The sequence below is a fragment of the Littorina saxatilis genome, linkage group LG2, assembly GCF_037325665.1.
Source record: "Littorina saxatilis isolate snail1 linkage group LG2, US_GU_Lsax_2.0, whole genome shotgun sequence".
NCBI classification, from domain to species: Eukaryota; Metazoa; Mollusca; class Gastropoda; order Littorinimorpha; family Littorinidae; genus Littorina; species Littorina saxatilis.
The window spans coordinates 22,252,293-22,264,856 of NC_090246.1; the positions used below are offsets into that span (position 1 = coordinate 22,252,293).

Below are 12,564 nucleotides of genomic sequence, written 5' to 3' on the forward strand. Positions count from 1 at the left end.
CATGCAGTTACTCGCTGATTCTCTTTCCCAATGCGAAACACAATCCTCGGTATATCAGAGTTTACTCCCCGCGGGTTAAGGGGAAGAATTTACCCGATTATTTTTTTATTTTTATTATTATTCTCTTTATTTATATAGCGCCTTATCCGAAGTTCAAAGCGCTTTATGCCGTGTGAGATGGAATTTTTTACACAATATATCACGCATTCACATCGACCAGCAAACCTCAAGCCTGTTAGGCGAATGTTCACCTTTCGCGGCCTTTATTCCAAGTCACACGGGTATTTGATGGACATTTTTATCTATGCCTATACAATTTTGCCAGGAAAGACCCTTTTGTCAATCGTGGGATCTTTAACGTGCACACCCCAATATAGTGTACACGAAGGGACCTAGGTTTTTCGTCTCATCCGAAAGACTAGCACTTGAACCCACCATCTAGGTTAGGAAAGGGGGGAGAAAATAGCGGCCCGACCCAGGGTCGAACACGCAACCTCTCGATTCCGAGCGCAAGTGCGTTACCACTCGGCCACCCAGTCCCCTATGCTCCTCAGCATGTCGTGAGAGGCGACTAACGGATTCTGTTTCTCCTTTTACCCTTGTTAAGTGTTTCTTGTATAGAATATAGTCAATGTTTGTAAAGATTTTAGTCAAGCAGTATGTAAGAAATGTTAAGTCCTTTGTACTGGAAACTTGCATTCTTCCAGTGAGGTAATATATTGCACTACGTTGCAAGCCCCTGGAGCAAATTTTTGATTAGTGCTTTTGTGAACAAGAAACAATTGACAAGTGGCTCTATCCCATCTCCCCCCTTCCCCCGTCGCGATATAACCTTCGTGGTTGAAAACGACGTTAAACACCAAATAAAGAAAGTAAAGATATCAGAGTTTAAAGCTGTATTCTGCCGTGTAGTTCCTTTGTATAGACATACAGTAAGTTACTCGCTGATTCTCTTTTCCGATGCGAAACACAATCCTCGGTATATTAGAGTTTAAAGCTGTATCCTGCCGTGTAGTTCCTTTGTAGAGACGTACAATTACTGGCGTATGGACGCAGACGCAATCCAGCGTGTTCGATCTGACTCTCTTGCATAGAAATACTTTTCTATTATTTCTGTCAAACTCGAATTCCAAAACGCAGTTAACAGTTCTCGATGCCTATCGAAGGCCGTTAAGGAGGTTTCTTCTGAAAGCAAAATATTGTGTGTTTGTGTGTGTGTGTGTGTGTGTGTGTGGCTGAATAGTAAAGCCTTCAAAGTTACGCTCTTCTGCGACCTGCTTTGTTGTGAAGGTCAGTGACACTAAGATTCACTGACACATGTCGATTGATTAGGGAGGTTACGGTCATTGGCCGCAAACGCCCTCCCTCGGCTGGTCAAATCCTCCCTCCGTTTGGCTGCTTTTAGTCCGTATAGTCTATGTAGCGAACCTATCAGCGCACCTGTCAAAAGATGACTGTTTGGCCTGCAAGTACATCTTCGGGTTGTTTTCACCCACTCCCCATCACTCCCCTGTAGTCCTTGCCCTTTTTCTTCTCGAGTTTTTTTCTGGTAAAACTCCCACCATGTGCACTCTGTATCTCTCTGTCGGTCTGTCTGTCTGTGACTCTATCTGTCTGTATGTCTGTCTGTCTGTATGTCTGTCTGTCTCTCTCTCTCTCTCTCTCTGTCTCTCTCTGTCTCTCTGTCTCTCTCTCTCTCTTTCTTTCTCTCTCTCAGTGCACCCTCTTTCTCCACCCATTGCACACCGGTTGGACCGTACATAAGGTAACGTTAAATTATGCTTGTGCAACGTATGTGGGAGTATCACTTATAACCTCAGGGTATCTCTTATCCTGTTGCGCATCTATAGACTAGAGACAGCGCTGGTTAGACTAAAACATGGATCGGGAACTTCAGTACGTACTTAGGACTACCGCGGCTGTGCTTGCAAGTTTGGATAGTTCTTTCTTTCTCATTTGATCCGAGTTTTATCTGTCTCATTAAATGCCATTTTTCTACCTACTACACATATAGTTTTCCTAATTGATTCCCGAAGATAAGTTAGTTTCGCTTCCACGTTTCGGTTTTCACTAATTCAACATGGCCGGCGTCGGCAATGCATCTTTGATCATCATCTTCTTCCGAAGAGGACTGGGTTCTTGCGAACGTCTCAGAGTCCTGCGGTTGAGTCACTGTTACCGATAGTGGTTAGCTCCGGCAAACAGGGAGATTAAAAAGGTGGGGAGGTTTAAAACTATGCGGTACAGGGGAGAGTGCGTTCAAGGGCGGGCTCTCATGCCCGACTGCACTGAGGAAACTGTGGCCGAGACGGGAGCGAAGGAGGGGCCTGCTTCGGCCGATGAACAAAGAAACTGTGATCGAACAAGTATGGTGTTACAAGGGGAAAGACCCGCAAAGTGAACTTAGTTGCCAAAGCCCGAAGTGTGACGACGGACTCGGTTTCCAGCAACTGTCCACCGACTCAGCGGCAAAATATGAGTTGACACGTCCGAGGTGAAAGGTAATAGTCTCTTCTTATTAGAATGTAAGGTCATTGTTTATGACTAAAATACAGTAGAATCACATAATGCACGAAGGAATGGAACATGTACATGGAATAAGATTGTCCGTCCACTAAGACACATTCCTAAAGGTGGAACCAACATCCTGACGGCTATGCAGAGAAAGTGTTCTTTTTCAGAAATGCATTCAAATAAAACAAATAGGGAAATGCCCACTGAACAGAAACACCCAGGCTCCTGATTTTTGGTATGAATCCAAGTTGAGAGAGATCAGCTGAGCTAGGATTTTACATGGAATAAGATCATCCCTCCACTTGCATACAATGTATACAACCAGAAATGAAGATACAGTGTGCTTGATGTGGTGATCAAGTGACATTTTGCTATGAATGTGTTTAAGCAACTAGTAGCTTCTTCAGCGTTAATTCATTAAACAATCACTCTTATTCTTAGCACATAGAGCACATTGAGTGAGTGTGTGCATGTGTGTGTGTGTGTTTGTTATTGCAATGTAACTTGTAAGACCTTATAATATAAATATACACAAATTATAACACATGCTGGGATTCTAAATATGTTCTGTTTACTTGCAGGTCTCAGTTATTACCAAGCCCTGCCTCATTCTTCCCGCAACACTGACATGGTGCTGTTGTAGAACACAAGTAAGTCCTTTGATCATTTCCAAAATACACTAGTGCAATAGCTTGTGAGTGCAACTGGTGGTAATGAGAATATTTTACCACAAAAGGCTAAAGTACAAATAACAGATTTATTATGTTGGAAAAAGAAGTAAGCCAGAGCAAGTGATTAGTGTACCAGTTAGCTAGGGTGGATGTATTATATAATTACAATTTACAGTCAGCATAGAATGTTGAGGACAGTCTAGAATTTTTCTCGCCCTGTGAATTCAACTGCAAATCAGATGGCATGAAGAAATCAATGTTATATCATGCTCTGCATTGAGTGAACCATCTCCTGTCATTCTGAGTGACACATCTCTTTAACTGAAAAACATGCCAGTAATTAAATCCAGGCTACATGGGGATGGAAAATGACCCTGGCAATTTCAACCTCTGAATGATTGTGTCTTTGTGTAGCAGGATTATGGATCTTCACAAGCCTTAGTTCATTTGTCTGTACATGTGTATCATGTATGGCGGTATAAGTTAATACTATTAGTCAATTTCAAATAGCAGAGTTATTTTCAGAGCTTTCTAACTTCAAACCCTGTGGAATCTAGACTATAGTTTGTAATTTAAAGGGTATTTTGACTTTGACTCCAAGTTTCTTTCTTGCAAAGTCATTCTTTTCTCATTCAAGGGACTAAACCACTACATGTACTGATGACTGCCTGCATCAGGGTTATAATTTATGAAGAAGTCAAAATGCACAATATATCAGTTTACAATTTAAAGGCCCACTTGCCTTGTCACTACAGTATAATGTGGCTATGCTTTAACATGGAATCCCTCATCTTGGCCACATACAAACAATTATATATTCAGTGACTGCTTGCTGTGGTGAGTTAAAATGTGTGATGAAATATTTTCACAAAAAGGTACCAGTGTTGTTAACAAAACTAATTCTTTAACAAACAAACAAAAACCACTCTGCACAGAGAGCATTCAAGCTGATCTATGTTGCTATTCGTCCAAGTAGAGGGATGATCTTATCCCAAGTAAAAGCCTGACAAGATCTGAGACTGTGAAGCAAAATGTTTTTACATGGTAAAGTAAGCCTTTAACGAGCAAGTATGTCTATTGCACTGGGTGTTTTATTATTATTGTATCATTTTTCTTTCAGGTAGTCTCTCTTTAAACTGACTTTCTACACCATGGTGTCTCTGGCAGTGTTATATTGGCAGAAGACAGTTGGAACTGGATTCCTCATTTAGATGGTAGGCATGTTTTGGGCTTTTGTGTTGCTTTGGTGTATGTGTGTGTGTGTGTGTATGTGTGTGTCTGTTCTATACCAGAAATAAACACACTGTTTGCTTGCTGTGGTGAAGTGACATTTTGTGATTTTTTTTTTTAAATGAGCTAGTACAGTTGTAGCTTTTACAGCATTTATTCATAACACAATCGCACTTGGCGCAGAGAGCAACCAGACCGTTCATTGTGGGTATGTGAACAAGTTAAGAGATCATGTCTTATCCCATTTTAAAGCCTGACCAGATCTTAGACGGTGAGCCAAATTGTTTTCATGAGAAGGAATGTGCCTTTCAGAGAAATCTATTAACTACAGTATTACTTTACAAAACATATTTTAAGAAATGAAATGTGTTACAAGTAACAGCCATGGGGGTGATAGCCTGTAGGTGGAATAATAATCTTCAATTGCCCAGAAATGATTGTTATCTGGTCAAGAAATGCAAAGCATTTTGATGTTTGTGACGATTAGTTACTCTTTATCACGTTTGGTCCCTGATTTTGCTGTCCTTGTCTGCGTTGGGCAGGTGTGCGTCCATGATGTCATTGCTATTGAAAACTAATCTGTACTGCAAAGTAAATGTACCCGTACATGACGTACATGGCAGTTGTCAACCGGGGGCCAGCCATGACTGGGATTGATGTATCCACAGGCACTCGACACCAGGTGGGCGGGGCCAGTGGTTGGGGTGTGATTCCCTGCCTTACACCACCACAAAGTGTAGTATCAGCAGACAAGACTGAGCAGAACTTCTGCCCCCCCCCCCCCCCCTCACCAATTGACCACTCAGTGCCATGTGCCTGCAGCTGTATCATAAACACTTTGTGACAATAGTTGTTACCTCCTTAGAACAGATCTTGTGATGCTCCTCAGTCAGTCAGTGTTTGATGGATGCTAACTGGTATACTTGACATAGTGTTCATATGAAAGTTTTATGTGTTGCAGCTCATCCAGATCACAGGTACACAAAGGAGCTGGTTACAGTGATAACATAGGCACATGGAACTGCTTATGGACTACTTTAGAAAGTGAGCGGTTACAACCAAGACTCTTCCGTCAGGAAGGTCTGCGGAAGGGTGCTTGATCTGTTTCCTCGGACAGGCTTTTCAAGACTAGGTAGGTTAAACCACATGATTGGGCTTTAATTATGAATGCACTTCAAAATTCACTCTATTTCATTATCTTGTACAACCCCCCGCGGGTTAGGGGGAAGAATTTACCCGATGCCCCCCAGCATGTCGTAAGAGGCGACTAACGGATTCTGTTTCTCCTTTTACCCTTGTTAAGTGTTTCTTGTATAGAATATAGTCAATGTTTGTAAAGATTTTAGTCAAGCAGTATGTAAGAAATGTTAAGTTCTTTGTACTGGAAACTTGCATTCTCCCAGTAAGGTAATATATTGTACTGCGTTGCAAGCCCCTGGAGCAATTTTTTGATTAGTGCTTTTGTGAACAAGAAACAATTAACAAATCTTCAATAGTACTGACCAAAGAAGAAGGTTTAATTGTGTGATCATGATTTGATACATATGCTTGACCCTGAAGATGTGTTTTATTTGTTTTGTTTCAGAACAAAGTTTGGTGAAGTAGAAGCTACCGCTGTAGGCTGGTGTAAGGCTGAAGAAGAACCTCTGACAAGTCAATTTTCAAGCAACTGAGCACGAACCCAGGTACAAGACACAGAGCTCTCTTTCTATCGGTCTGTTATTCATAGAATGACACTAACAGTGACACAAGTAAATAATCTGTATCATTGTCTTGACCTCTAGAAATTTGGTAGAGAATAAGATGACTGATAGTATTATTTTGATTATTTCATGGTCATTACAGTGGCCTCCACCCCTGCCCCTTTTAAGACACCCCAATCTAAGACTCCTTCCTATTAATGACCCTGTTTTCGCAGACTTCTTGTTCATAACATCTGTAAATTCACTCCCATTTTAAGACTTGCTCCATTTGGACTTGGACTGGGTGGCCGAGTGGTAACGCAATTGCGCTCGGAAGCGAGAGGTTGCGAGTTCGACCCTGGGTCAGGGCGTTAGCAATTTTCTCCCACCTTCCCTAACCTAGGTGGTGGGTTCAAGTGCTAGTCTTTCGGATGAGACGAAAAACCGAGGTCCCTTCATGTACACTACATTGGGGTGTGCACGTTAAAGATCTCACGATTGACAAAAGGGTCTTTCCTGGCAAAATTGTATAGGCATAGATAAAAATGTCCACCAAAATACCCGTGTGACTTGGAATAATAGGCCGTGAAAAGTAGGATATGCGCTGAAATGGCTGCGATCTGCTGGCCGATGTGAATGCGTGATGTATTGTGTAAAAAAAAATCCATCTCACACGGCATAAATAAATCCCTGCGCCTTGAATATGTGCACGATATAAATTGCATAAAATAAAAAGATAAAATAAATCCCTGCTCTTAGAACTGTACCCACGGAATACGCGCGATATAAACCTCATATTGATTGATTGATTTTAAGACCTGATTTTGCTTATTTTGGATTTCGAAAAAAAGAAAAACAAATTCCCACTCTGTACAGAATTAAGCCAGGTTCATGATTTTTGTATGGACCAAGTTGAGAGATGGCATTTGTATAGGCCTGACCAGATCTGAGATGTTGAATCTAATTGCTTACGAAGAAAGCATTGTGTCATTATAGGCACACTACTTCTCGTCACCGTCTCAGTTCTGGCCAGGCTTTAACATAGGATAAGCTCATCCCTCAACTTTGTCACATATGAACAATCGACACACTGACTCTTGCTGTTGTGAGTTGACATTTTTTGATGAATTTATTTCTGGAAAAGGCACCATGCAGTGCTTTTTCAGGGGTGGGACTTTTCCGCGGATTTCCGCCGACACAACTTACGAATTCTGCTGGAGTAATCTATTTTTCCGCGTCACATTTCATTACAATATCTATGACTTGTTGAGTGAATGATTTGGAGAGACGTGGAGATGAAACAGAACACTGGAGGCTTGAGAGTTAAATTGTGCTGACTGAAAACTCCTGATAACTAATAGTAATTTTGAGGGGGGGGGGGGGGGGGGGGGGAGGTTGGGGAGTGTGGAGAATGTCTTTTTTGTCAGATTGCACAGATTTTAATGTACCATTTAACCAAAATTCGGGGTAACATGCCCCCGAACCCCCTGGAAAAAAAGGGATTTCCTCCTTTTTCATCACAAGAGAGTCCCACCCCTGTGTTTACAGAATTCCTTGTTTAAAACTATCACTGTGCACAGAGGGAAGGGGGGGGGGGTGTATTTGACCACCCCTGCGTTTACAGAATTCCTTGTTTAAAACTATCACTATGCACAGAGGGAAGGGGGGGGGGGTGTATTTGACCACCCCTGTGTTTACAGAATTCCTTGTTTAAAACTATCACTGTGCACAGAGGGAAGGGGGGGTGTATTTGACCACCCCTGTGTTTACAGAATTCCTTGTTTAAAACTATCATTGTGCACAGAGGGAAGAAGGGGGGGTGTATTTGACCACCCCTGTGTTTACAGAATTCCTTGTTTAAAACTATCACTGTGCACAGAGGGAAGGGGGGGTGTATTTGACCACCCCTGTGTTTACAGAATTCCTTGTTTAAAACTATCATTGTGCACAGAGGGAAGAAGGGGGGGTGTATTTGACCACCCCTGTGTTTACAGAATTCCTTGTTTAAAACTATCACTGTTCACAGAGGGAAAGGGGGGGGGGTGTATTTGACCACCCCTGTGTTTACAGAATTCCTTGTTTAAAACTATCACTGTGCACAGAGGGAAGGGGGGGGGGGGTGGATTTGACCACCCCTGTGTTTACAGCAGAATTCCTTGTTTAAAACTATCACTGTGCACAGAGGGAAGGGGGGGGGTGTATTTGACCACCCCTGTGTTTACAGAATTCCTTGTTTAAAACTATCACTGTGCACAGAGGGAAGGGGGGGGGTGTATTTGACCACCCCTGTGTTTACAGAATTCCTTGTTTAAAACTATCACTGTGCACAGAGGGAAGGGGGGGGGGGTGTATTTGACCACCCCTGTGTTTACAGAATTCCTTGTTTAAAACTATCACTGTGCACAGAGGGAAGGGGGGGTGTATTTGACCACCCCTGTGTTTACAGAATTCCTTGTTTAAAACTATCACTGTGCACAGAGGGGGGGGGGGGGGGTGTATGTGACCAAGTGAAGTGCATTGCTACATAATAAAATGAGCAAATCCGTCCCGTGAAGAAAACTTCTGCTTACTTAATTGTCAGATTTGCCAAGGCGTGTACATGAAATAAGATTATCATTCTAAATGCTGAATCAACATTCTGACTGTTTCCTATGAAACCAGGCTTGATTTTTGGTATAAATCCAAGTTAAGGGATAGCATGTGTAAAAGCAGAATTGTGTACAGAGGCAGCTTTGTGTTATTAAAGGCCGGCTGCTTTTCGTGAACACAGTTTGGCTCACATCTCACATCACCTGCCAGGCTTTTTTTAAAAAAAAAATGTTTTACCATGGGATAAGACTATCCCTCCATTTAAGCACATACCAGCAACAAACACAGTGGTTACTTGTGATGAACTAGTGGCAAGACAAATGATTTAAGCATCACATAACCTTCCTAAGTGAAGTCAAGTTATGTGTCTGTGCCAGTGTGTGTGTGCATGTGTGTGTCAGCATAGAATGTTGAGGACAGTTCGATGGTAAATCACCCTGACAATTTTAGCCTATGATTGTGCCTACATTGTGGCAGGATTGGATGTGGATCTTCAAAAGCCTAAGTTAACAAAAAAGTATGTAAAAGTACATTTTGAATAGTAGTTTTTTTCTCAGAGGGAAGATATCACAAGATATGATCGTTCCACTGCATGTATGCCACATAACTAAAACAAAAATTAAATGTTATTTTAATCGTCTTTTGGGTAAAACAAATACACCATCAATATATTATAATAATGATCTTGCTTGTTTACAGATGGACAACAGCTACTGCCAGGACCAGGTTACGCATAAAGAAAACAGTCAACACTTGGCTGGTGCTGCAGCTTCTTTGATGTCTATTTTTTTTTTTTTTTTAAAGACAGACAGCTACCAGCTCATTCAAGACCATAGCCCCATCTTACTCACGCAGAACAGACAGCCATCTTTCGCCTTTGCACAGAACACTGCTGTCTGAAGGTACACATCAAAAGGATAGGTTTTGCACCTACAGCGTGCGACTGTGGCTAGGGTAGGAAGAACAGACTCTGCAACACGTTCTGAGAGGGTGGCCTTTTCTTGCCACCCGTACCCCTGTGCAACAAGACTTGGCCAGAGAGCACACATCCAAATGCAAACACTGAACACTGAAGAGGAAGAAGAAGAAGAAGGTGCCCACACAGAAGGACATAAATCTACTTTAAGGGCACACAAGTTTACAGCAGTTTATTGAATTGTAGCAGATTATAGGGAGAAAATGAACAAGCTAAATAGGCTGTACAGTACTTCACTTGAACAATGTATAAAGTTCCCTGTATTAAGAACATTTACAGATCACAAGACATTGTGTTTTCTTTTGTTTACAATACAAATGTTTCATAATAAAAAGATGTGCACTAGGCAAGATCCTTAAAATGTAAAACTAGTAGTGTGACAATTTTGAATTGTTCAGAGATGGTTTTTCTTCAGTGGTAAATGTTTTAGCTTTTTTTATAAGATCCCGTTAGTGAAGCATACTATAAAACCTTGACCTTCCAAACTGTGTTAGCACCCTGGGCTGCGATCATTGTGTTGAGCTACTTAAAGGCACAGTGCAGCTTACAGCCTTCGTTTTGCGTTTTTGTTGCAGCTGAGTGCATTTACAGTTCAAAAATCCTCCTATGGTAGTAAAACTACCCAACGACGACATCTGTGAAGCTCGACAGTTTCTTGTTCACGCGAGTGCATAAATTAACCTAGTTATTACGTGGTGTTTGGTCGGAGTTCGATTCAACTGAGTGATTCCGGCCTCCATTTTGTTTTATACAAACTCATGATGATGTCTGACATAGTTTGCTAGTGACGTGTCTTTTTGTGCATGATGTGGTGATCTACCTGATCTAAATTTAGATCCAAAAATAGGTCAAGACCAGCCGGGTCTGAGTACGAAATTGATTCGTAAAAAAATCGCAGTTCTTGACTCTTTGGGTGCAAGTCAATGAAACTTGTTAGTTCTTCTAACAGATAGCTGCCTGAGGTATGACTAAAAGCCCCAGGGGCTCCGTGCACCTGAATTTGACAAGTTCAGTACCTTCAGCAAGCGCAAGTACAGTAGAGAAGCGCTTGACACACTGAAAAAGGCCTACTACGAGCAAAAGAAAAAGAATCAGTGATGCATGTGCTTTTGATGTAATCTTCTTTGACATTATGATGACTACAAAAACTGACTGATGTGTTTTGTTTGTGAATGATGGATATATGTGCATGATTGCGTTTCGCAGACACAGTTGTCATGTGCGTTGTAATTGGCGACGAATGCTGGATGATTACTATTTTTGTACCAGGATTACTATTTTTGGGGCTGAGCATTACTCCAAAACACTTATGGGGGTAAACAGGTCTGCAGCACAACTACAAATGTAGAAATGTCGTCTGCATTTTGTATATTTTAAAAGGTTATTTTTGTGCACAGAACATACATCTGCAGGGAGGTTTGGAGGGTGAAGTTAGGATCTGTTAGGAGGCATACAGCATCACACTCATTTTGTGTGTGTGTATTTTGTGTTGACAGATAAGACACTGTCATTCCAGCAGAAACCTGTGATGATGCACATTTTATTGAAGTGACCAGCTGAAATTGTATGTACGTTGTTATGAAATTGACAAATGATCCCTGCTTTGCAATCCTGGGTTAATGATATTGCCAAAATTAAAACGTGGAGGAAAAAGTGAGTGTAAACCTATTCTTGTGGTGGTGGTGGTGGTGGTGGTGTGTGTGTGTGTCTGGTTAGTGTGTGTTTGAGTGTGTGTTAAACAAACAACGACAAACAACACCAAACCTACATCAAACAAGCACAACAAAAACAAATTACACAAAAAAATGGCAAAAATCAGAATATCAACTGAGAAAAAAACCGTGGCTGAATGCAATACTTATTATAACTTAAAAAGTAAAAGTGTGCGTGTGGATGTGTGCGTATGTTTGAGTGTTTTAAACAAACAACAAACCTAAATTAAAGAAGCACAACAAACAAACAAAAAACCTGGCAAAGTTCTGAACATTAACACAATGCTGCTGTCTGCTTTGAGGGGAGGAATAAAATGACTGAAGCCGGACTGCCGAGAGGAGGAAGGAGGGGGAAAAGAACACGCAGACATGAAAACACACACAACTCCATGACAGATAAACTGCTTATGTTCAAAAATCAAGAATATTTAAGCGTGCACACACGCACGCACACACACACACACACACACACACACACAGACTCTCCTCGTGAAAGTAAAGGTAAACTCGAACTTGAAGGTAAGTATAAATGTTTGATATGGAAGAAACCTGTGATAAAAGTCTTTGTATAAATCATCGGTACCAACAAAATTCAGTTGCCACAACGCGTAAAAGGACATACTGTAGTTTCAAATTAGTAACAATCTAAGCCATTTTAATCAGCACTGGTGTCCGGCAAGCACTAACAGATACAACAGCACGTGTATGCATCTTGAAGTAATAAGACCTTGAAGTAGGCCTAGAGTTTACACTATGCATTATGTAATGCTTTAATTCAGCTGCCTAACTGTGGAACTTTGCAAATGTGTGAGGACCGTTTCACAAAACAGACAAAACACCCTCTCAGTTATTTACACAAATCAGTTCCAGAATGTGCGTGTTCCTTTTCCGTCTCTACAAATTAATGTTATCTGGGGGGAAAACGAATCATTGTCGCTTCCGCCCTCAGTATAATTGCCTGAGCATAATAGGAAATGCAACAGGTGTAGTCTTCCGCCTGATTTTAGTCAAGATATTTCGACACAGAATGTTTCTTTCTTTTTTCTTTGTATGTTCACAAGCTCACATACAATCATTTATGCAACACTGACAATAAGACCAGACCAGAGTTGTGATTGAAATGGGCAGTTATTTAATAAAGCTCCAGAATGAATAAAAATACATGACAAAAATAAGGTGGTCCCGCTGTA

The 12,564-nt window shown here is 41.3% G+C and overlaps 1 protein-coding gene and 1 long non-coding RNA gene across 2 annotated transcripts in view; both read left to right on the forward strand.

Moving 5' to 3' along the window:
* LOC138958494 (dual 3',5'-cyclic-AMP and -GMP phosphodiesterase 11-like) overlaps positions 1–12,564 on the forward strand; it is a gene marked incomplete at its 3' end in the record, with an annotated part of 148,574 nt that overhangs the window by 86,383 nt on the left and 49,627 nt on the right.
* LOC138958497 (uncharacterized) lies at positions 1,736–10,814 on the forward strand. The gene is made up of 6 exons (XR_011453421.1): positions 1,736–2,501; positions 3,096–3,164; positions 4,306–4,399; positions 5,377–5,547; positions 6,001–6,100; positions 9,386–10,814. It is a non-coding gene; the product is annotated as an uncharacterized lncRNA (long non-coding RNA).